The sequence below is a fragment of the Eurosta solidaginis genome, chromosome X, assembly GCF_040869045.1.
Source record: "Eurosta solidaginis isolate ZX-2024a chromosome X, ASM4086904v1, whole genome shotgun sequence".
Lineage (NCBI taxonomy): Eukaryota > Metazoa > Arthropoda > Insecta > Diptera > Tephritidae > Eurosta > Eurosta solidaginis.
In genome coordinates this window covers 162,965,561-162,992,068 of record NC_090324.1, presented here as the reverse complement: position 1 = coordinate 162,992,068, position 26,508 = coordinate 162,965,561, and positions in this window count along the sequence as shown.

Sequence of the window (26,508 nt, the reverse complement as noted above, 5' to 3'; positions counted from 1 at the left end):
TTCTGAAATAGGCAAAGAGATTTCCGCTTTATCCGAGAAGTTTAAGCATTATGAAAGCTTATTTAAGTCTTTCAAACATTCAAATGTGAACATTCCGGATAATAATCGTAGGTCTATCGATGTTTCTCTTCCAGCTCCGACTACGGATGCTGATCCCAAAGTTCCTTCACCTCCAGATCATCCACCCCCAACTATTGAATTGATAAATCTGTCCTCTCCGAGTCCCTTGGCAGTTCAACCATCGACATCGAATGCTCATTCAGCTGTATCTACTGTACCCTCCACAAAAAGGAACCAGGTTCCCCAAAACCCCTCTGCGGAATCTGAACCGCCGGCTGGTAGATTGATTACTGTCCCGATTAAAAAGTCGATTTTCGTCTCCAGATTCGAGAGAGACACTACAGAAGAGGACCTGAAGTCGTACATCATAAGTAAACTTAAATCTGAAAATGTGTCTATTCGTAAATTTAATTTTAATTATCCTAGAGACATTTCGTCATTTAGGATTGACGTATCAGCGCAACATTTTGAAACAATTTTGAATAATTTATTTTGGCCACCCGGAGCCTTTGTACGTGAATTCGAGCATAGACGCAACGTTAATATTCGTAATCTTGCTACCGTTCCTCAAACCAATAATGCTGCAAAAAACTAAATATTAAACCTGTCCTTAATATATTTTATCAAAATGTAAGAGGCCTAAACACAAAACTAACTGATCTATACTTGAGATCATTTAACTGTAATTACAATATCATCGCTTTTACTGAAACTTGGTTAAAGCCTCATATTTTTAATTCGGAGATTCTTTGCAATGATTACCAAATATATAGAAATGACCGCTTGAACAGAGTTGGAGGTGGAGTTTTGCTCGCGGTACATTCTTCTATACCTTCCGCTGAGGTAAATTTACCTGTTATTGAAGCTACGGAATTTAAGTGCATTAGAACCCAGCTGGGAATAGGTTTTACCTATATTGCCATTTGCTATATCCCACCATCTTCAGATCCCTCGGTGTATATGAACCATATTTCGTTACTGAAAGATATCAGTTCATTGTTGAAGCCTATTGACTCGATAATTGTCTTGGGTGATTTTAATCTTCCGCACGTATCATGGACCACATCCGACCATGGTATTGTACCGGTTTCTTCAAAATTCTCCAGCATCGCTAAGCTTAAATTTGAAAACGTGACAGTTCGAAAATTCAATTTTAACTATCCTAGGGATATTTCGTCTTTTAGAATTGATGTATCCGCACAACATTTTGATACTATATTAAATAATTCTTTTTGGCCGCCCGGTGCTTTTGTGCGGGAATTCGAGCGTAGGCGTAATACTAATATTTCAAATCTTGCTACACTTCCACATAACAATATTGCATCAAAAAACTGAATGTTAAATCGGTCCTAAATTTGTTTTATCAAAATGTTAGAGGTTTAAACACTAAACTAACTGAATTGTATTTGAAATCGTTTAACTGCAATTACAACATTATCGCTTTAACTGAAACTTGGCTAAAACCTCATGTATTTAATTCAGAGATTCTTTGCCATGATTACCAAATATACAGAAATGACCGCTTGAACAGAATTGGAGGTGGAGTTTTGCTTGCGGTACATTCTTCTGTACCTTCAGCTGAGGTTAATTTACCCATTATTGATTCTACAGAATTCAAATGCATTATAATCAATCTCGGAATGGGTTGTGTCTATATCGCGGTCTGCTATATCCCACCATCTTCTGATCCTTCGGTATATATGGAAACAACTCTGGCTAAGCAAGTCGAAAGTTTCTTTGCTCGTCCTTTTGAAAATTTAATTAATTGGTTTAAAGTGTCAAACAATTGTGAGAATTGCTAAATACATGGTTATATCCTTTCTATTGATTGAAAGTTAATGGACGTTTTTTTGCTCTCTGGCGTATTTCTTGTAAAAGTGGATAGTTGTGAATCTAAAATTAAATTGCAGTGCAACAACAATAACTAATGCACTTATAAATTTAATTGCATGCAACAACAATTAGTGCATAGAACAAGTAAATACACTTTGCGCCATTACTAACTAACCTGTCACTTGCCAAGCGGTCAACTGATGCTTTGTTTGAAAGCTGTGTCCCCCTTCGTTATTCCAGTACCACCACGGGTAAACCACCTTGGTTCCCAAAGCAACTATTAAGACTTGATAATATTAAATCTAGACTCTATAAGCGTTTCAAAAGATCTGGTAAAGCTATTGATTTATCTAAATATTTAGTGGCGCGCTCCAATTTTCATCGTCTTAACCAGCAGTGTTATAAAGGTTACTTATCATGTTGCAAATTCCAATTTACTAATAATCCGAAACGTTTCTACAGATTTGTTAATTCCAAAAGGAAAATTTCTGGTTTCCCATCTACTTTTATTTATGGGTGCAAAAACGCAAATTCTGATCACGAAATCGCTGATTTATTTGCTGAATTCTTTAAATCAACCTATTCATCCCAATGTGTCCAGTCTAATCTTTACCCATATTGCTTGGAAAGTTCTAATAATATTTTAAACCCATTTATTGATAAAGATACTGTTCTTAATACAATTCTTGCATTGAAACCGATATCTTCGCCGGGTCCGGATGGTGTTCCTAGTTGTGTACTTAAGTACTGTGCTGTCAGCTTATCAGAGCCTATCTTTAAATTATTTAAACTGTCTCTGGAATCCACATCATTCCCATCTATTTGGAAACAATCGTTTATTATACCTTTGCATAAAAAAGGTAGTAGGTCTAATATTGAGAACTACAGAGGCATAGCTAAGCTCTCAGCTATCCCTAAAACTTTTGAGCAGATAATTACATACCAGCTTCAATACTTGTGTAGCTCTTTAATATCACCTTGTCAACATGGTTTTGTTCATCGGAGATCAACTACTACCAACTTGCTTGAATTTACGTCTTTTGTTATGAATGGTTTTTTAGTTTGCAAACAAACAGATGTAATTTACACCGACTTTAGTAAAGCATTTGACTCTGTTAATCACGAGCTCTTAGTTACCAAACTTGATCTTCTGGGTTTTCCAGCGCCTTTATTAAGTTGGATTTCAAGTTATCTTGAAAATAGGACTCAGCGAGTTTTCTTTAACAACAATCTTTCAAAGTCGTTTGATGTAACTTCTGGCGTGCCCCAGGGTAGCCATTTGGGTCCATTACTCTTTAACCTGTTCATTAACGACTTACCAAAGGTTATATTACATTCTAGAGTTTTTATGTATGCAGATGATGTAAAACTTTGTTACACATATCTGCCTTCGAACTTGTTCTGTTTTAATCAGCTTCAGGCCGATCTGGACTCATTTCAAAGCTGGTGTACTGCAAATTTACTTTTTTTGAATTACTCTAAATGTAAGCAAATGACTTTTCACCGCGTGAAGCCGGTCCTATCATCTTATACACTTAACGGCGACCCCTTGGAGCGGATATCTATTGTTACTGATCTAGGAGTTATTTTTGATCCGAAATTAAGTTTTACCACACATATTTCAACCGCTATAAACAAAGCAACTGGTGTATTAGGTTTTATCAAACGTTGGGCTAAAGAGTTTGATGACCCTTATTTCACAAAGATCCTTTATACCTCGCTGGTACGTCCTATTCTCGAGTACTGTTCATGTGTCTGGTCTCCGATCTATCAAATCCATGTTGATCGGATTGAGTCGGTCCAGAGACGGTTTTTAATTTTTGCATTACGAGGTCTCAACTGGGAATCAAGTACTCATCTTCCACCATACAGGAATAGACTTCTTCTAATTAATTTGCCATCTCTAGAGAATCGTAGAGTATTACTTGGCGTTATGTTCATTCACAAGCTCATCATTGGTGTGATTGACTCCCCTGACCTAATCAATCAACTAAATTTTGCGGTTCCTGCTAGGGCGTCCAGGCATTTTGTGCCTTTTCATTTACCTCTATGCCGGCAAAATTTTGCTAGAAACAGTCCCCTGCGCCATTGGTGCTCGCGGTACAATGATTTGTATAACTGCATTGGCTTTGAATGTTCGTTTGCTGCTTTACATACTGCTATACTCTTATGTTTAGCCTGATATTTTAATTTTATTTTTTCTTATACAATGCGATGTCAAATGTTTATAACATACAAATTTTCTATGTACCTTTTTTGAATTTTTTAATTTTAAGAATGGCTCTGTATTTTACATATATATCTGTCTATTACAATAATTAGTCGACCGCTTTGTGTTTGCGTCGACTTTAAATAAATAAATAAATAAATAAATAAATAAAATATTTCCCTGCTCAAAATTGTTAATTCATTGATGAAGCCCATTGATTCGATGATAGTCCTGGGTGACTTTAATATCCCGCATGTATTATGGACCATATCTGATCAGAATATTGTACCTATTTCTTCTAACCTGTCCAACAACGAATTTTTAGCCGAAATAACTGAACTTTGCCTTAAACAGATAAATATAATTCCTAACATGTTCGGGAGGACCCTTGATTTGGTATTTGTCGATGATACATCAAAATATACTCTAAGCCGGGGTGAACCTCTTACTGTACCTGAAGACCCTTACCATCCTTCCCTGGAAATAGCATACGAATTCGAAAGAAATTCTCCGAGTAGCATTGCTACTAAATACGACTCTAGTTTCAGATTTCAATTCGCGAAGGCTAATTTTAGTAAACTTAATCAAACTTTATCTACAGTGGCTTGGCCCAAATATGTTGTTGATATTGACAAAAATGTTTCTGACTTTTATACCACCATTTACGGTATTTTGGAAAAACACGTACCTAAGCAAAAACGTGTGTCTACCGAATCAGTCCAAATATGGTTCACTAAAGAGCTGAAGTTCTTAAAAAACAGAAAATCTCGCTTCTTCAAATTATACAAAAGGTCGGGCTCTCACTCCGATTACTTGCATTACTCTATTTTGCGTCATAAATATTTTGAATTAAACAAAAAGTGCTATAATACGTACATCTTGTAAGATGAAAAGGAAAATAACTTGCAATCCGAAAGCTTTCTATAATTTCGTGAACTCTAAACGTAGGGTTAAAGGGTTTCCCTCTGCTTTAAAATACCAGGGTGATTTGTCTAGCGACGATCAAGATATTGCTAACTTCTTTGCACAATTTTTCAAGTCCAACTATTCCAATGAATTTAATACTTTTTCAAATGAATATCCATTTCAGCTTAACTCACTTAACACCATTAATATTCCAGAAATATATCCGGATGAAGTTTTTTCATATTTAACGTCTTTGAAAGAATCTTACAAGTACGGTCCTGATTTAATTCCCACTTGTTTTCTTAAAAAATGCGCTGAGCACATTTATCAGCCACTAACTGATTTATTCAATATGTCCCTAAAAAGTGGAGTCTTTCCTTCTGCTTGGAAGGAATCTTTTCTCATACCCCTTCACAAAAGTGGTAGTAGGTCGTGTGTAGAGAACTATCGAGGAGTAGCAAAGTTGTCGGCCATCCCAAAGTTGTTTGAAGCTATCGTTACCAATCAGCTAACATTTTCCATTTCTACTTTGATTGCAGAACCGCAACACGGATTCTGTAAAGGCAAATCTACCATTACTAACCTACTTGAATTCACAACTCATGTTTCTAAGGGATTTAGAGTAAATCTTCACACAGATGATGTTATTTATACTGATTTCAGTAAAGCATTTGACAAAGTATCCCACTCCTTACTTATCTACAAGCTGGATCGGCTTGGCTTCCAACCTGGTCTCACCCAGTGGATCTCGTCGTATCTCTGCGGTCGAACGCAAAAAGTTATTTTTAAAAATACTTTTTCAAATGTCATCGATGTTCCCTCTGGCGTCCCACAAGGCAGCCACCTTGGTCCAATTCTGTTCTTGCTATTTATTAATGATATCTGTACCACTATAAAATATTCCAAAATCTTAATGTATGCTGATGATGTAAAACTTTTTAGGTCTTATGCGTCTATCGAAGAACGTCCCTTGCTTCAAGGGGATTTAAACTGCCTAGTTGCTTGGTGCAACGTAAATTCAATGCCGCTGAACCTCAATAAATGCAAATTCATGTGCCTATCTCGAAGATCTTTGCCAGCAGCCTCTTACGTAATTAATAATTTTTGTCTTCTATCTGTAAACTATTTTGAGGACTTGGGAGTCACGATAGATGCTAAACTTAGTTTCAACCTTCATATTAATGCTACTGTCAATAAGGCTAGAGGTGTTCTTTCATACGTGAAACGGTGGTCCAAAGAATTTAGTGACCCTTATGTAACTAAAGCCCTTTTCATCACCTTAGTTAGACCGATACTAGAATACGGATCAATAGTCTGGAATCCACAATATCGAGTTCATGCAGATAGACTTGAATCAATACAAAAGCAATTTCTACTTTTCTCTTTAAGGAATTTTCAGTGGGACTCTGCGTATAATCTTCCACCTTATACTAGTCGGTTAAAGCTTATCAATCTTCCAACTCTTGCAAGTCGTAGAGAAATGCTAGGCGTTATATTTATGGCTAAACTCCTGAATGGACTGATTTCTAGTCCAATTCTTTTGAACGAAGTAAATTTCAACGTCCCATCACGGGTGTCAAGACATTACAAACCTCTTCTTTTGAGGCAGTGTAGAACTAATTTCGAATTAAATGAATCTTTTCGGTGTTTGTGTCATGATTTTAACACTCATTCTAATTCATTTGATATAACGGATTCACTTTTTACCATAAAGAAAACTGTCTTATCCTATCTTAACTCTTAACAAAAAAAAAAAAAAAAAAAATCAAATAAATTAAAAATGTTCACTTATTTAACAATGTAGTATATATATGTATAATTTCTATGTAATTTCTAACTGTTATGTATAGTACTCAGCTGATGATTTTTATTCTGTAGCTGAGCAGTTTTAGATCTCGACGCTTAACAAACCTCCGCCTATCAACAACTCGGCAATAACAAATCCGTGCGTCATGCGGATGCGCCCCTCGCGCCGGTCGGGCGGGCTTTGGAGGGTTTAATCCGTTGGGTATTATTATTATTATTATTATTATTATTATCGACTTTTTAGCAGAAATAACTGAACTTTGCCTAAGACAGATAAATATAGTTCCAAACATGTACGGGAGGGTACTTGATCTGGTATTTGTTGATGATACTTCAAAATCCATTCTTAGGAGGGGTGAACCTCTTACTGTACCTGAGGATCCTTACCATCCTTCGCTGGAAATAGTTTACGAATTGGAAGAAAGTTCTCGGAGTTGCACTACCACAGAAACCGACTCTAGTTTTAGATTCGAATTCGCGAAGGCTAATTTTAATAAACTCAACCAAATTTTATCTACAATAGTTTGGCCCAAATACGGTGCAGATATTGACAAAAACGTTTCTGACTTCAACGCCGTCATTCACGCTATTCTGGACAGACATGTACCTAAGCGCAAACATGTTTTCACTGAACTAGTCCAAATATGGTACACCAAAGAACTGAAATCTTTAAAAAACAAAAAAACGCGTTCCTTCAAGCTGTACAAGAAGACGGGGTCACACTCCGACTACTTGAAGTACTCTATATTGCGTCATAAATATTTTGAATTAAATAAAAAGTGTTACAATACCTATCTCTGTGCCATGAAAAAGAAAATAACTTGCAATCCGAAAGCTTTCTATAATTTCGTGAACTCTAAACGTAGGGTTAAAGGCTTTCCTGCTGGTATGAAATACCGTGATGATTTCTCTAGCGACGATCAAGTTATTGCTAGTTTATTTGCACAATTTTTCAAATCTAACTATTCCGCTGAATTAATTTCTTTGTCTAGTGAATACCCGTATGAACTTGACTCACTTAACGCAATTAATATTCCATCAATATCTCCAGAAGAGGTTCTCACATATTTAACTTCTTTGAAGGAATCTTATAAATACGGTCCTGATCTAATTCCCACATGTTTTCTCAAAAGATGTGCAGAACACATTTATCTGCCCCTAACTGATTTATTCAACATGTCCCTAAAACATGGAGTTTTTCCTTTTGCTTGGAAGGAATCTTTTCTAATACCCCTCCACAAAAACGGCAGTAGGTCATGTGTAGAAAATTATCGAGGAATTGCAAAATTGTCTGCCATCCCAAAGGTGTTTGAAGCCATTGTTACTAATCAGCTAACATTTTCTATTTCTGCATTGATTGCAAACTCTCAACATGGATTCTGTAGAGGCAAATCTACCATTACCAACCTACTTGAATTCACAACGCATGTTTCTAATGGATTTAGAGAAAATCTTCACACCGATGTTATTTACACTGATTTCAGTAAAGCATTTGACAAAGTTTCCCATTCATTGCTTATCCACAAGCTAGATCGACTTGGTTTCCAACCAGGTCTCACTCAGTGGATATCTTCTTATCTCTGCGGTAGAACGAAACAAGTAATTTTTAAAAATACTCTTTCAGAGGTCATTAATGTTCCCTCTGGCGTCCCACAGGGCAGTCATCTCGGTCCAATTCTGTTCTTGCTATTTATTAATGATATTTGTACCATAATAAAATATTCCAAAATTTTAATGTATGCTGATGATGTAAAACTTTTTAGGTCTTATGAGTCTATTGAAGAACGTCCATTGCTTCAAGCGGATTTAAACTGCTTAGTTGCTTGGTGCAACGCGAATTCAATGCCGCTGAACATCAATAAATGTAAGTTCATGTGCTTCTCTCGGAGATCTTTGCCAGCAGCCTCTTACGTAATTGATAATTTTTGTCTTGCATCAGTAAATTATTTTGTTGACTTGGGAGTTACGATGGATGCTAAACTTAGTTTCAACCTTCATATTATGACTACTGCCAATAAGGCTAGAGGTGTTCTATCATTCGTGAAGAGATGGTCTAAAGAATTTAGTGACCCTTATGTAACCAAAGCCCTTTTTACCACATTGGTTAGGCCGATACTAGAATACGGATCAGTAGTCTGGAATCCGCGATATCAAGTTCATGCAGATAGGCTTGAGTCAATACAGAAGCAATTTTTACTTTTTTCTTTAAGGAATTTTCATTGGGACTCTGCATATAATCTCCCACCTTATACTAGTCGGTTAAGGCTTATCAATCTTCCAACTCTCGCCAGCCGTAGAGAAATGCTAGGAGTATTATTTATGGCTAAACTACTGAATGGACTAATTTCTAGCCCCTTTCTTTTGAACGAAGTAAACTTCAATATCCCATCACGAGCGTCAAGACATTACAAACCTCTTCTTTTGAGGCAGTGTAGAACTAACTTCGAATTAAATGAACCTTTCCGGTGTTTGTGTTATGATTTTAACTCTCACTCGAATTCCTTTGATATAACGGATTCACTTTTTACTATAAGGAAAACTGTCCTATCCTATCTTAACTCGTAACAAAATAAAAATAAAAATAAAAAATAAAAATCTTTATATGCTAAATCCTTAACTTATTTAACAATTTACTATATGTATAATTTTCTACTGTTATGTATATAATACTCAGCTGATGATTTTTATTCTGTAGCTGAGCAGTTTTAGATCTCGACGCTTAACAAACCTCCGCCTATCAACAACTCGGCAAAAACAAAAACAAATCCGTGCGTCATGCGGATGCGCCCCTCGTGTCGGTTGGGCGGGCTTTGGAGGGTATTAATCCGTTGGGTTTATTATTATTATGTTTGGTAATGTTAATAACTTATAACTCTAGCACTTACGGATCAATCCCGCGACGGAGGCGCCTGCGTCGAAGAGAGAGCGTGGCTGTAAAGAACGTACATATACACATACCTACAAACCTATGCTGGAAAGTATTCCAGCCTACAATGGGAGGTGACAATAAGAAAATTTACAAAGTTATTCGGGCATGCGGCTGCGGCCCGAATCAAAGATTTCACGCGTGGTTAGAGCGAAGTAAAAAATTAATAAAATAGAAAAAAATGAAAAAATTACATCAATAAAATGTGAATGCTCATAAAATCTAATAGTGTTACAAAAATTTAAAAGTTTATCCAGAATTTAACTAATATGCCAAAAATGGAATTGAGGGCCAATTTAAAAAAATGCGAATAACTTTACGTAAAAAAAGGGATAGCGCAAAAGAAAACGTAAAGCAACAAAAAAGTGAAAAATAATATAGAAAAAATGCGCTAATGGGGAATAAAAAAAAAAACGGAAAACGTGAAAAAAAAGCAGCCAAAGCCGAACAAATAAAAAAATGTTAGTCAGGTGAAACAAAATTGGCGATCTTTAAATGCTAAAAAAAAGGAAATGCAAAAAGTGGAGAGGTAATGGAGAAACTGTCGGCTTAAAGCTTAGGAATTTAATAGAAAAAGCAGGACACGGGAAAGAGATTAAAGCTGGAGAAATAGAAAAACGAAGGTTAAGGAAATAATAGGTAAATAACAAGGGTAATGTAGAGAAACTGGAAAAAAGTAGGCAGAAGTAAGGAAACGAAACGCAATAGCAGAAATGTTAACAATTATAGAGGTTACAAAAAAATTACTTCATAAAAAAATTAAAAAAAGACTCACAAGGAAATCGGCGAAAAACTAGAATTGGTTTAAATTAACCCTAAGAAAACTAAATTTAACAATTCAAGTTAAACAAATTCAATGAAATGAAATGGTGCTTAAAATTAACTAAAAAAAAATTCAAAAAATGTAAAAAGACAAATGTAAATTCCGGCAGCGGCGCACGGATAAATTTGTTCCCCTTTTGGGCTCTCACCTTGACTGCTTTTCTCCTCCAATTAGTGGTTGTATCTGCAGCTCCAATTATGATTGCGGTGCCAGGACATGAGCACCAAGATGCCCCTCTACTCCTTCGCTGTTCAGCCTGGCACCGTCTGTATGATTCCCCTTCTCGATATTAAATACTACCCCGCTTTATTTTAGCGTTTGTGGCTCGTGATGGTGGCAGCTTTAAATTTTTTCGCAGCAATCTAAATGTGTAGAGGGAAGAATATTAGGGACTAGGGTCATGGCGGACGAGAAAGACACATTTTGTGCATGTGGACTTACTATTTTTATTGAATGTCGCCTAGTTATGTCATTTTATTTACTTATTTGTCTTTTTTTTTTACTTAATTTTATCTATATATTTAAGGTTATCTAGGTACTAGATTTTAGTCAAATGTATGACTTTATGTATCTATGTATGTTATTTTCTTTTAAGTAGTTTTATATTTTATTTTATTTTATTTTATAATTTTAGTTAATTTATTTTAATTTAATTTTACTTTTAACTTTCATTATTTAATTTAATTTTTTTTTACTTAATTTTATCTTTGTATATAATTTCATTTATTTCACTAAATTTTATTGACTGTAGGTATGTAATTTTATTTAAATAAATTTTCACTTTTAACATTTTTTAAAAATTTATTTTCACTATTAGTCCACATGCACCATGGACTGGGGGAAAGAGGTTTCACTGGACTCACCTGGGGCTGTTGTCAAGCAGGGTATGGGATCCCGGTTCCTCCTTGGGATTCCGCTAAATTACCCGTTAGCACGGTTTTATGAGAAAAATCGCGAACTTTTTTTTCGCAAAAAAAATATATACAATTAAAACTTGCTTCCGCACTCACTTAAGTCAACTTTTCTTCTGAGACATTCTCTGCAATCGTTTGACGGTCGTACCCCATAAATCAAAAGCCTTTCTTTCTCACCACTTTCACTCAAGAACGAAAGACACCAATACATATAATCCTATTTTGGCGGGAAACGACGGACACAAACTTTCACGAACTAACTTCACGCATACTAACAGATACATGTTCGAACATCTATCCATGTGTATGCTTTCTACCAGTTACTAACACATGTAAACGTAGCTATGCTGGGATATGCACACAGATACATACGTAAATGTTTGAACATCCTTACCATCGCATTAACCCACAGGCTGCCGCTACAAATCGTTTTAGAATAATACTCGACTGCCTCCCACAGTCATTTGCAGATAATATTCGTGAACATGGTTTCCAACAAGTGTAAAACCAATTATTCATTCAACAAAGATAGTCAGAAAAGATTCAGAAAGATGAATGGAAAATGATTAAAGAGTTTCAATCGTCTAAAGTAACCACATTAGATTCAAATATGATTCCAACATATGATTGGAAAATTTCATATGCTCAGTTTTTTTTTTGAACATTACAAGTATTCATATCTGACTATCGCTGTTGTTAAATTATATGATAACTCATTGTTTGCTCAATATTCAAGTGTAAGTTGAGCCAATCCCAATTCAAAAGCTAATCACCTAAATGCTTAGTGGGCAGTAGCCCTGAAATGCTGAATTGGATTAAGAAATAGGCTAAATAGGGATTACTCATATTGACGAACGGACTGAAGGATTCACAGTTAAAAACATCCGAAACGCACACCCACTATTTTCGTTAAATAACGCTATGCACTTTCTCAACCTAATATCCTATTATTTTTGTGTTGTATTGGCTGGTCTAGTAAACACCGTCAACTCTTTTTCTCTTCTCGAGTTGAAATCTAAAACCTTATCTGTTTGAAGAAATCAGGAATATGTGCACATCCAACCCGAGCGCGAGAGGACGACTGTAACTGTATTTTTATACTCAGTTGAGCAGAGCTCACAGAGTATATTGACTTTGTTTGCATAACGGTTGGTTGTACAGGTATAAAGTAATCGAGATAGATATAGACTTCCTATATCAAAATCATCAGTATCGAAAAAAAATTCGATTGAGCCATGTCCGTCCGTCCGTCCGTCTGTCCGTTAACACGATAACTTGAGTAAATTTTGAGGTATCTTGATGAAATTTGGTACGTAGGTTCCTGGGCACTCATCTGAGATCGCTATTTAAAATGAACGATATCGTACAATAACCACGCCCACTTTTTCGATATCGAAAATTTCGAAAAATCGAAAAAGTGCGATAATTCATTACCAAAGACGGATAAAGCGATGAAACTTGGTAGGTGGGTTGAACTTATGACGCAGAATAAAAAACAAGTAAAATTTTGGACAATGGGCGTTGCACCGCCCACTTTTAAAAGAAGGTAATTTAGAAGTTTTGCAAGCTGTAATTTGGCAGTTGTTGAAGATATCATGATGGAATTTGGCAGGAACGTTACTCTTATTACTTTATGTCTGCTTAATAAAAATTAGCAAAATCGGAGAACGACCACGCCCACTTTTTAAAAAAAATTTTTTTTTAAATTCAAATTTTAAAATAAAAATTAATATCTTTACAGCATATAAGTAAATTATGCTAACATTCAACTCCAGTAATAATATGGTGCAAAAAAATGCAAAAATAAAAGAAAATTTCAAAACGGGCGTGGCTTCGCCCTTTTTCATTTAATTTGTCTAGGATGCTTGTAATGCCATAAGTCGAACAAAAATTAACCAATCCCTCTGAAATTTGGTAGAGGCTTAGCTTCTAGGACGATAACTGTTCTCTGTGAAAAAGGGCGAAATCGGTTGAAGCCACGCCCAGTTTTTATACACAGTCTACGGCCTGTCCTTCCGCTCGGCCGTTAACACGATAACTTGAGCAAAAATCGATATATATTTACTAAACTCAGTTCACGTACTTATCTGAACTCACTTTGTATTGGTATAAAAAATGACCGAAATCCGACTATGACCACGCCCACTTTTTCGATATCGAAAATTACGAAAAATGAAAAAATGGATGAAACATGGTAATTTTATTGGTCTATTGACGCAAAATATAACTTTAGAAAAAAACTTTGTAAAATGGGTGTGACACCTACCATATTAAGTAGAAGAAAATGAAAAAGTTTTGCAGGGCGAAATCAAAAGCCCTTGGAATCTTGGAAGGAATACTGTACGTGGTATTACATATATAAATAAACTAGCGGTACCCTACAGATGATGTTCTGGATCACCCTGGTCCACATTTTGGTAGATATCTCGAAAACGACTTCACATATACAACTAAGGGCCACTCCCTTTTAAAACCCTCATTAATACCTTTAATTTGATACCCATATCGTACAAACACATTCTAGAGTCATCCCTGGTCCACGTTTATGGCGATATCTCGAAAAGGCGTTCACATATAGAACTAAAGCCCACTCCTTTTTAAAATACTCATTAACACCTTTCATTTGATACCCATATCGTACAAACAAATTCTAGAGTCACCCCTGGTCCACCTTTATGTCGATATCTCGAAAAGGCGTCCACCTATGGAACTAAGGCCCACGCCTTTTTAAAATACTCATTAACACCTTTCATTTGATACCCATATCGTACAAAAAAATTCTAGAGTCACCCCTGGCCCACCTTTATGGCGATATCTCGAAAAGGCATCCACCTATAGAACTAAGGCCCACTCCCTTTTAAAATACTCATTAACACCTTTCATTTGATACCCATATCGTATAAACAAATTCTAGAGTCACCCCTGGTCCACCTTTATGTCGATATCTCGAAAAGGCATCCACCTATAGAACTAAGGCCCACGCCCTTTTAAAATACTCATTAACACCTTTCATTTGATATCCATATCGTATAAACAAATTCTAGAGTCACCCCTGGTCCACCTTTATGGCAATATCTCGAAAAGGCGTCCACCTATAGAACTAAGGCCCACACCCTTTTAAAATGCTCATTAACACCTTTCATTTGATACCCATATCGTACACAAAAGTTCTAGAGTCACCCCTGGCCCACCTTTATGGCGATATCTCGAAAAGGCATCCACCTATAGAACTAAGGCCCACTCCCTTTTAAAATACTCATTAACACCTTTCATTTGATACCCATATCGTACAAACAAATTCTAGAGTCACCCCTGGTCTACCTTTATGGAGATATCTCGAAAAGGCGTCCACCTATAGAACTAAGACCCACGCCCTTTTAAAATAGTCATTAACACCTTTCATTTGATACCCATATCGTACAAACAAATTCTAGAGTCACCCCTGGTCCACCTTTATGGCGATATCTCGAAAAGGCGTCCACCTATAGAACTAAGGCCCACACCCTTTTAAAATACTCATTAGAACCTTTCATTTGATACCCATATTGTACAAACGCATTCTAGAGTCACCCCTGGTCCACGTTTATGGCGATATCCCGAAAAGGCATCCACCCATAGAACAAAGGCCCACTCCCTTTTAAAAAACTTATTACACTTTTCGTTTGACACCCATATTGTACAAACGCATTCTAGAGTCAACCCAGGTCCACTTTTATAACGATATTCCGAAAAGGCGTCCACCTATAGAACTAAGGCCCACTCCCTTTTAAAATACTCATTAACACCTTTCATTTGATACCCATATAGTACAAACAAATTCTAGAGTCACCCCTGGTCCACATTTATGGCGATATCTCGAAAAGGCGTCCACATATAGAACTAAGGCACACGCCCTCTTAAAATACTCATTAACACCTTTCATTTGATACTCATATCGTATAAACAAATTCTAGAGTCACTCCTGGTCCATCTTTATGGCGATATCTCGAAAAGTCGTCCATCTATAGAACTCAGGCCCACGCTCTTTTAAAATACTCATTAATACCTTTTATTTGATACCCATATCGTACAAAATAAATTCTAGAGTCACCCCTGGTCCACCTTTATGCCGATATCTCGAAAAGACGTCCACCTATAGAACTTAGGCCCACTCCATTTTAAAATTATCATTAACACATTTCATTTGATACCCATATCGTACAAACAATCGAGTCAGGCCTGGTCCACCTTTATGGCGATATACCTAAATGGCGTCCATCTATAGATCTATGGCCCACTTCCTCTTAAAATACTCTTTAATACCTTCCATTTGATACACATGTCATACAAACACATTCCAGGGTTACCCTAGGTTCCTTTTACAACATGGTGATTTCCCTTACTTTTTCTCCACAGCTCTCAACTGAGTATGTAATGTTCGGTTACACCCGAACTTAGCCTTCCTTACTTGTTTATACTCAGTTGAGCAGAGCTCACAGAGTATATTAACTTTGATCGGATAACGGTTGGTTGTACAGGTATAAAGGAATCGAGATAGATATAGACTTCCATATATCAAAATCATCAGTATCAAAAAAAAATTTGATTGAGCCATGTCCGTCCGTCCGTCCGTCCGTTAACACGATAACTTGAGTAAATTTTGAGGTATCTTGACGAAACTTGGTATGTAGGTTCCTGGGCACTCATCTCAGATCGCTATTTAAAATGAACGATATCGGACTATAACCACGCCCACTTTTTCGATATCGAAAATTTCGAAAAATTGAAAAAGTGCGATAATTCATTACCAAAGACGGATAAAGCGATGAAACTTGGTAGGTGGGTTGAACTTATGACGGAGAATATAAAATAAGTAAAATTTTGGACAATGGACGTGGCACCGCCCACTTTTAAAAGAAGGTAATTTAGAAGTTTTGCAAGCTGTAATTTGGCAGTCGTTGAAGACATCATGATGAAATTTGGCAGGAACGTTACTTGTATTACTATATGTATGTTTTATAAAAATAAGCAAAATCGGAGAACGATCACGCCCACTTTAAAACTTGAGCAAAAATCGATATATATTTACTAAACTCAGTTCACATAATTATCTGAACACACTTTGTATTGGTATAAAAAATGGCCGAAATCCGACTATGACCACGCCCACTTTTTCGATTTCGAAAATTACGAAAAATTAAAAAATGCCATAATTCTATACCAAATACGAAAAAAGGGATGAACAATGGTAATTTCATTGGTCTATTGACGCAAAATATAACTTTAGAAAAAACTTTGTAAAATGGGTGTGACACCTACCATATTAAGTAGAAGAAAATGAAAAAGTTCTGCAGGGCGAAATCGAAATCCCTTGGAATCATGGCAGGAACACTGTTCGTGGTATTACATATATAAATAAATTAGCGGTACCACACAGATGATGTTCTGGGTCACCCTGGTCCACATTTTGGTCGAAATCTCGAAAACGCTTTCACATATACAACTACCACCACTCCCTTTTAAAATCGTTATTAATACCTTTAATTTGACACCCATATTGTACATACACATTATAGAGTCACCCCTGGTCCACCTTTATGGCGATATATCGAAAAGGCGTCCACCTATAGAACTAAGGCCCACTCCCTTTTAAAACACTCATTATCACCTTTCGTTTGATATTCATAATGTACAAACGCATTCTAGAGTCAACCCTGGTCCACCTTTACAACGATATCCCGAAAAGGCGTCCACCTATAGAACTAAGGCCCACTCCCTTTTAAAATACTCATTAACACCTTTCATTTGATACCCATATCGTACAAACAAATTCTAGAGTCACCCTTGGTCCACCTTTATATCGATATTTCGAAAAGGCGTCCACCCATAGAACTAAGGCCCACTCCCTTTTAAAATCCTCATTACCACCTTTCGTTTGATACCCATATTGTATAGACGGATTCTAGAGTCATCCCTGGTCCACCTTTATGGCGATATCTCGAAAAGGCGTAAACCTATAAGACTAAGGCCAACTCCCTTTTAAAATACTCATTAACACCTTTCGTTTGATACCCATATCGTACAAACAAATTCTAGAGTCACCCCTGGTCCACCTTTATATCGGTATTTCGAAAGGGAGTCCACCCATAGAACCAAGGCCCACTCCCTTTTAAAATACTCATTAACACCTTTCATTTGATACCCATGTCGTACAAACAAATTCTAGAGTCACCCCTGGTCCACCTTTATGGCGATATCTCGAAAAAGCGTCCACCTATAGAACTAAGGCCCACTCCCTTTTAAAATACTCATTAACACCTTTCATTTGATACCCATATCGTACAAAAAAATTATAGTGTGACCCCTGGTCCACCTTTATGGCGATATCTCGAAAAGGCGTCCACCTATAGAACTAAGGCCCACTCCCTTTTAAAATACTCATTAACACCTTTCATTTGATACCCATATCGTACAAACAAATTCTAGAGTCACCCCTGGTCCACCTTTATGGCGATATCTCGAAAAGGTATCCACCTATAGAACTAAGGCCCACGCCCTTTTAAAATATTCATTAACACCTTTAATTTGATACCCATATCGTATAAACAACACATTCCAGGGTTACCCTAGGTTCATTTTCCTACATGGTGATTTTCCCTTATTTTGTCTCCATAGCTCTCAACTGAGTATGTAATGTTCGGTTACACCCGAACTTAGCCTTCCTTACTTGTTTTTTAATATAAAGTTTTCGGTTACTTTGACATCATCTATATCAACAGCAATTCTACCATTCACATTCATCGCATTCTCAACATCAACAAGCACAACCACATCAAGAAATATCTGGTGCCACTGTCATGGAAATCGAGCCAAACCAAATAAAACATGAACCTGGCATGATCATAACACTGGAAATTGTTTAATATGATGACCACTGGATATACGGATATGTATAACTTAGATACGAGTGAGGATTCAATGATGATAGCACATGGCTCTCCTAATGATCAAAATGAGCCACATTACACTAATTTGGACCAACCACAAGATATGAAAGGCCAGTTCAATGGTCTCAAAACATGGACTCAAGAAGGTATGACTTCAGTATTAGATGCATTGAAGAATCAAAATATGAGTCTTACAAAGCATCAGTTACATATGGCATACCATCTACCACTTTATTGCAACGTGCTCATCGTGTGGGTATCGAAACCCCAAAGAAAGAAGGTGGTACAAAATCATGCCAACCAAGCAGCGATTCACGACAACCTGCCCTACAGCTCCTTATATAGTCGCATTAAGCGGGGAAAGTATGACGTTGCTAATACCAGTAGCACCTCTATTAATAACACTTCAGGACATACTTCGGGAAGCACCGAGATTATTGGGCATAGCAAAGAAAACTCGTTGCATGCATTTCAGCAACAGTTTCAATATAGTCCGTCATCACACCAACCACCACAACATGGAGGTGGCCAAGGTCAATTTCAGACGCCTCAACATTTGAACCAACATTTAGTACACATTCAACCTTCTACTATATGATTTTATTCTTTGTGAATTAAACGTTATTCTTACACTATTTTTATTCTTACCTTGAGCCTCTTCTGTAACAAACTGTCCACGTTTATGTTCCATTTCAACACGTTGAAAATTTCGAAATGTCTTAATGAAGTTCGTAACATACCCAAATATTGTTCACATTCTAAATACAACTCTAAGCAATGTATTATATTTGCATTTAAAGACGTTGCATTTCGAAGAGGAATATTGTGCATTTGTGTGTCACCGGTTTCACTTAATATTGAACACTCATCGTACTTGGCATGGAGACTTTTGTTGATGTAAGTACTCCACACTGCATACACAACTTTTCGGGAAAGTTAACCTTCCAAAAGTAGTGCACCCTTATGGAAGACGCCAAACAAGCGCAGCTCTGGATTAAGGTTTATGCCATTTTAAAATTAAAATATTAATTATTTAATCTGATAATGGGCTCTCTGAGAAAAATAAGCAAATGCCAACACTTACAACGAACAATACTTCAAAATTAAAGGAGGCAATTGTTATATTTTTTCACACAGCCCAATATAAATAAATAAATGTAAGGCGCGATAACCTCCGAAGAGATCTAAGGCCGAGCTTCTCTTCCAATTTGCGTCGTGCTCCTCTTGCTTTTCCCTACAAATTGGCCGGACGGGACCTACATGTTTTATGCCGACTCCGAACGGCATCTGCAAGGCAGATGAGTTTTCACTGAGAGCTTTTCATAGCAGAAATACACTCGGAGCGCTTGCCAAACACTGCCGAGTGGCGACCCCGCTTAGAAAAATTGTCTTCTAATTGAAAAACTTTATTTCTAAAATTTTGATGTTGCTTTGCCTGGGGTGAGAACCCAGGGCATACGGTGTGGTAGGCGGAGCACGCTACCATCACACCAAGGTGGACACACAGCCCAATATACTCAAACAAAAAAAACTTACTTGTCCACTGATAACCCTAGTGCAGACATATCTATCACTATTTGGTCGTAATAAATTTCATCAATATATGCACTATCTTTTTGTTGCTGCATTAATTTAAATCGTTCTGCCATATTGTGAAGATCAATTGGACCTTCTTGATCTGCTTCTTCCAAAATGCTTATAAGCTCCTTGGCAAGACCCCAATCCTCTCTAATAATAAAACCAATTGAAGTACCGCTGGGACCTGCCTGTCCGGTTCGACCAACTCTATACACATACCCCTCGATATTGCGTGGAACATCAAAATTCATCACATGCGTAATATCTTCTATATCGCGACCTCTGGAAACCACATCGGTGGCATTTAGTAGTTTAATATGACCGGAATTTATATCCGCAATAGCTTGTTTTCGATCAGACAGTTTTCTGGAACCATGTATTCATGTGCACATATATGCTTCCAATGTTAAATCCCTAGACAAATCATCTGCTCTCGTATTTTTTTTGTTTACCACAAAAAAACAACCATAGCTTTCTCAACCTTTCCCATGTTACGTACGAATCCTCTTATCTTGCAAAATTTATCCCCATCATCCATTATTTCAATTACTTGTTTAACATTATGTGTGGCTGCCAGATCTAGAGATCCAACACAAACCTGAACAGGATTACTCATATAACTTTGAGCTAAACGTCTTACTCCTGGCGGCCATGTAGCACTTGTAGTCACAGTATGTCTGTCAGGTCGAATATCAAGCAAAACTTTACGTATTTGCGCCTAAAAGCCCATGTCTAACATGCGATCAGCTTCAGCTAAAATCAAGTAAATTAATCTAGTTACTTCGATTACTTCGGCCTGAACTACATCATTGAGACGTGCTGGAGTGCAAATAATAAGTTCATCACCAGCCTTGGTAACGCTTATTTGCGCACCCCGATTACCACCACCGTATATGCATACACGCAAAATATAGCATTCGAACTGGTCGCCGCCATTTGCCAAACAAAAAACAAAAAAAAGGGGTACGTTATTGGTAAACTAAGCGCCTCAAAGAGTCAATCCCAAGTAGTAGGTCCTAGCATGACCTCGCTTAAATGCATTCTGGCATTTCTTCCAGCACCAAATTCCACACAAAGATCTGCAAAGAAAAAAAAATCCATTAATATATGCATCAAGGGACATCGCAAAGGTGTGACAACTGACAGCGCGGCCAACGCCGCAGTTGGAGCACCCCTTTGCGATGCCGGCCAATACAGTCAAAAAACGATAAAACCACATAAAACCAATTAGTAGCCCCATTTCCTGGATCTCCACCGCTGGTCACCTGGAAATAAAAGAATATTAATTGTTAATATGAAATAAAAGAATATTAATAATTTAAAATAATATATAAAATTACAAAGTATTCAAATTTACTTACCATATTTCCTCCTCAATGATCACCAATATCGTACTCCAACCACGCGTAAAAATTACAAGAATGAAGCAGCGACGCAATGAATCGCATTTACCGTTTGTTTCAATTCTGTGGAATTTACATTCTATACATAGGTATGTATAAATGTTCGCGAGAATTTTTTTATACTTATACCAGTGCGCGAACTTTTTAAAAGGAAAAAAAAAGTTGGTAGTAAAAAATGAAAATAGTGCTAGAAATGGGGAGATGTGTTTTTTTTCAGAAAACAATAGCTACAGTTTATACATGTACAAAAAACAAAATATATGGAAATTTGTATAGACGTAGCTTATGCCTATAAGGTACTTGCTTTTTCCTGTATTGTGAGCTTGAAATACTGACGAAAATTTACAGAAACGCCTAAGTCCAACAACAATCTTCCAACGTAACAAATTTACTGCCACCAAATAACCGATTTCGGCAGGTTATCGTTACTTTAGAACTTTTTATTTTCGTTCAAAATTATTCACAAAAAAAAAAAAAAAAACTTGAAAATAGCGCAGAAAAATATTCGCGTGCTCAGTTACTACCGTTATTTCATAAACAAATTTATTTATTGTTTTAAATTTGTTCACAAAATTTTCAAAATTTACGGGTTGGGTCAGTATCAGCTCTTATTGTTAGTTAGGTGCACTCGGCAATTAAACATGTTTACCAAATGCTCACAGCATTTAGTTTCAATGCGAATAGAGTGAGATGTTGTTATATTATTGGGAGTTGGTGATAAAGTAGCAGAAAAGGAAAATGGGTCAAAAAGTTGGTAAATCTACCAATGCGGTAAAGTCCATGCACTGGACGTTGATATACTTATACCTACTTATGTACATATATTTTTTTTTTTTAGTGCTGCATCAAATGACGCACGCTGGTACCGAAAACCCGCAAGAGAAACAAAATCGGGATCGAAATTTTTTTTTAACCCATACGGGCGCCCGGGCAGTCCCAAAAAATACTTACGCATAATAATAAAGGCAAAACCCTCATTTAAAAATAATTATGCTCTCATTCACAAAAAAATAAAAAAAAAACAAAATTTGTTTTTTATTTTTTTTTGCCGTCGGTACTGCTTGTTTTTCTAGCTGGGGCAGGACTTGTTGCTTTCAACAACAAACATCACAAACCGTCATAATTAAGGCTTCGGTACAAAAACAATCCGAGTCCCGAAATTAAAGAGTCCCGCAATGAAAAAGTCCCGAAATTAGCATAATGGTACATGCAGATAAAACCACGCTTGGCTTAACTCGCTTTCGTGGCGGCCACCGTGGTGTGATGGTAGCGTGCTCCGCCTATCACACCGTATGCCCTGGGTTCAACTCCCGGGCAAAGCAACATCAAAATTTTAGAAATAAGATTTTTCAATTAGAAAAAAATTTTTCTAAGCGGGGTCGCCCCTCGGCAGTGTTTGGCAAGCACTCCGGGTGTATTTCTGCCATGAAAAGCTCTCAGTGAAAACTCATCTGCTTTGCAGATGCCGTTCGGAGTCGGCATAAAACATGTAGGTCCCGTCCGGCCAATTTGTAGGGAAAATCAAGAGGAGCACGACGCAAATTGGAAGAGAAGCTCGGCCTTAGATCTCTTCGGAGGTTATCGCGCCTTACATTTATTTTTTATTTATTTTTTTAACTCACTTTCGTTTGCACTTCATTTATTTATTTTAACATACGTTTGTTAATAAAATAACACTCTCACACGCAATAATGAAATATCTACTAACTTAAATATGCAATGATTTGGGGAGGGGGGTTGGCTGGGAATCACGTCCGTTCCAGCCTCCCACGCTTATCACCAAAACAAGTAATCTTGCGCGGGTGGCTTGGAATCACGTCGGTTCCAAACTCCCACACACCGCAATCTTACCAGTTTTGTTAAATATGCCTAAGCTGCTCGAAATCACGTCCATTCCGACAGCACTAATAATCATCACCCAACCAACCTCACGGCCACTCACTCTGGCACCTAAATAAGATGACACACCTCCTCAAACAAAAAAAAAAGGCAGTCGCTCGAGAGCAGCATGATACGTTAGACGCTGGAACGGAGACCTCGGCCTCTTCGCCCAGCCCAGCAAGGAAAACCTAAACAAAAAACCTGCGATTCTGGAACGGAGACCTCGGCCTCTTCGTGCAGCACTACTGACCTTCTACTTCATATTACTTTATAAATTTCTATATTGAAGAGTTACGTATAAACCAATGGCAAGAAATATTCACTTCTATCTGTTCATAACCGCTAATTTTTATACTCAGTTGAGCAGAGCTCACAGAGTATATTAAGTTTGATTGGATAACGGTTGGTTGTACAGGTATACAGGAGTCGGCCAATTTGTAGGGAAAAATCAAGAGGAGCACGACGCAAATTGGAAGAGAAGCTCGGCCTTAGATCTCTTCGGAGGTTATCGCGCCTTACATTTATTTTTTTTTATATCAAAATCATCAGGATCGAAAAAAAATTTGATTGAGCCATGTCCGTCCGTCCGTCCGTCCGTTAACACGATAACTTGAGTAAATTTTGAGGTATCTTGATGAAATTTGGTATGTAGGTTCCTGAGCACCATCTCAGATCGCTATTTAAAATGAACGATATCGGACTATAACCACGCCCACTTTTTCGATATCGAAAATTTCGAAAAACCGAAAAAGTGAAATAATTCATTACAAAAGACAGATAAAGCGATGAAACTTGGTAGGTGAGTTGAACTTATGACAAAGAATAGAAAATTAGTAAAATTTTGGACAATGGGCGTGGCACCGCCCACTTTTAAAAGAAGGTAATTTAAAAGTTTTGCAAACTGTAATTTGGCAGTAGTTGAAGATATCTTGATGAAATTTGGCAGGAACGTTACTCCTATTACTGTATGTACGCTTAATAAAAATTAGCAAAATCGGAGAAGGACCACGCCCACTTTAAAAAACAAATTTTTTTTAAAGTAAAATTTTAACAAAAAATTTAATATCTTTACAGTATATAAGTAAATTATGTCAATATTCAACCCTAGTCATTACAAAATAAAAAAATAAAGAAAATTTCAAAATGGGCGTGGCTCCGCCCTTTTTCATTTAGTTTGTCTAGGATACTTTTAATGCTATAAGTCGAACAAAAATTTCCCAATCCTTTTTAAATTTGGTAGGGGCATGGATTTTATGACGTTAACTGTTTTCTGTGAAAATGGGCGAAATCGGTTGAAGCTACGCCCAGTTTTTATACACAGTCGTCCGTCTGTCCTTCCGCATGGCCGCTAACACGATAACTTGAGCAAAAATCGACATATCTTTACTGAACTTAGTTCACGTACTTATCTGAACTCACTTTATCTTGGTATAAAAAATGAACGAAATCCGACTATGACCACGCCCACTTTTTCGATATCGAAAATTATGAAAAATGAAAAAATGCCATAATTCTATACCAAATACGAGAAAAGGGATGAAACATGGTAATTGGATTGGTTTATTTACGCGAAATATAACTTTAGAAAAAAACTTTGTAAAATGGGTGTGACACCTACCATATTAAGTAAAAGAAAATGAAAAAGTTCTGCAGGGCGAAATCAAAATCCCTTGGAATCATGGAAAGAATACTGTTCGTGGTATTACATATATAAATAAATTAGCGGTACCCGGCAGATCGAAATCTCGAAAACGCCTTCACATATACAACTACCACCACTCCCTTTTAAAATTCTTATTAATACCTTTAATTTGATACCCTTATCGTACAAACACATTCTAAAGTCACCCCTGGTCCACCTTTATGGCTATATCTCGAAAAGGCGGCCACCTATACAACTACCACCACTCCCTTTTAAAACCCTCATTAATACCTTTAATTTGATACCCAAATCGTACAAACGCATTATAGAGTCACCCCTGGTCCACGTTTATGGCGATATCCCGAAAAGGCATCCACCCATAGAACTAACGCCCACTCCCTTTTAAAATTATCATTAACACATTTCATTTGATACCCATATCGTACAAACAAATTCTAGAGTCAGGCCTGGTCAACCTTTATGGCGATATCCCTAAATGGCGTCCATCTATAGAACTATGGCCCACTTCCTCTTAAAATACTCTTTAATACCTTCTATTTGATACACATGTCATACATACACATTCCAGGGTTACCCTAGGTTCTTTTTACAACATGGTGATTTTCCCTTACTTTGTTTCCACAGCTCTCAACTGAGTATGTAATGTTCGGTTACACCCGAACTTAGCCTTCCTTACTTGTTAACTTTAACTTTAACTTTCGCTTTAACTTTAACATTCACTTTAACTTTAACTTTAAATTTAACTTTGACTTTAACTTTAACTTTAACTTTAACTTTAACTTTAAATTTAACTTTAACTTTTACTTTAAATTTAACTTTAACTTTAACCTTAACTTTAACTTTAATTTTAACTTTAACTTTAACTTTAACTTCAACTTTAACTTTAACTTTAAATATAACTTTAACTTTAACCTTAACTTTAATTTTAACTTTAACTTTCACTTTAACTTTATTTCTAACTTTAACTTTCGCTTTAACTTTAACATTCACTTTCACTTTAACTTTAACTTTCGCTTTAACTTTAACATTCACTTTAACTTTAACTTTATGATCCGGAGTGGGCGTGAGCTTCGCACCTGCTAACAAGCCAACCTAATATAAACGCACGCAAGTCATTTTCTGTCAAAAATGTCTCATGCACATACAACTTGTATGAGAGCAACTCAAATTGAATTTGCTGCGTGAAAACCTAACTCGATTTCCAATTTTTGTTCTGCGTGACATTTAGATTTGACGTTTGCACACATGCTTTACATTGTCGGTTGTTGCGTGCGCTAAAAAAACGCAGTGCGGTTTTATTAGGTTGGTTTGTAAGCGACCATATATGTATACGATAAGCGATAGCACAATGGCTACTTCGTGAAAATCAACGACGGCTCTTTTAGTTTGATTTCGATGGTCGTACGGTGAGGAATTGTCGCACGCGCGCTTAAAACAGAGTACCAAAGAGTGCGTGTGACACGTGTTCACCGTTCAAGCATTGAAATCAAACTAATTAAATAATTGATTTCGCTTTTGTGCTTGCTGCGCGTTCGTGTTTACTAACACATTCTCAATTTGGTAACCGTGTAAATGTAGTG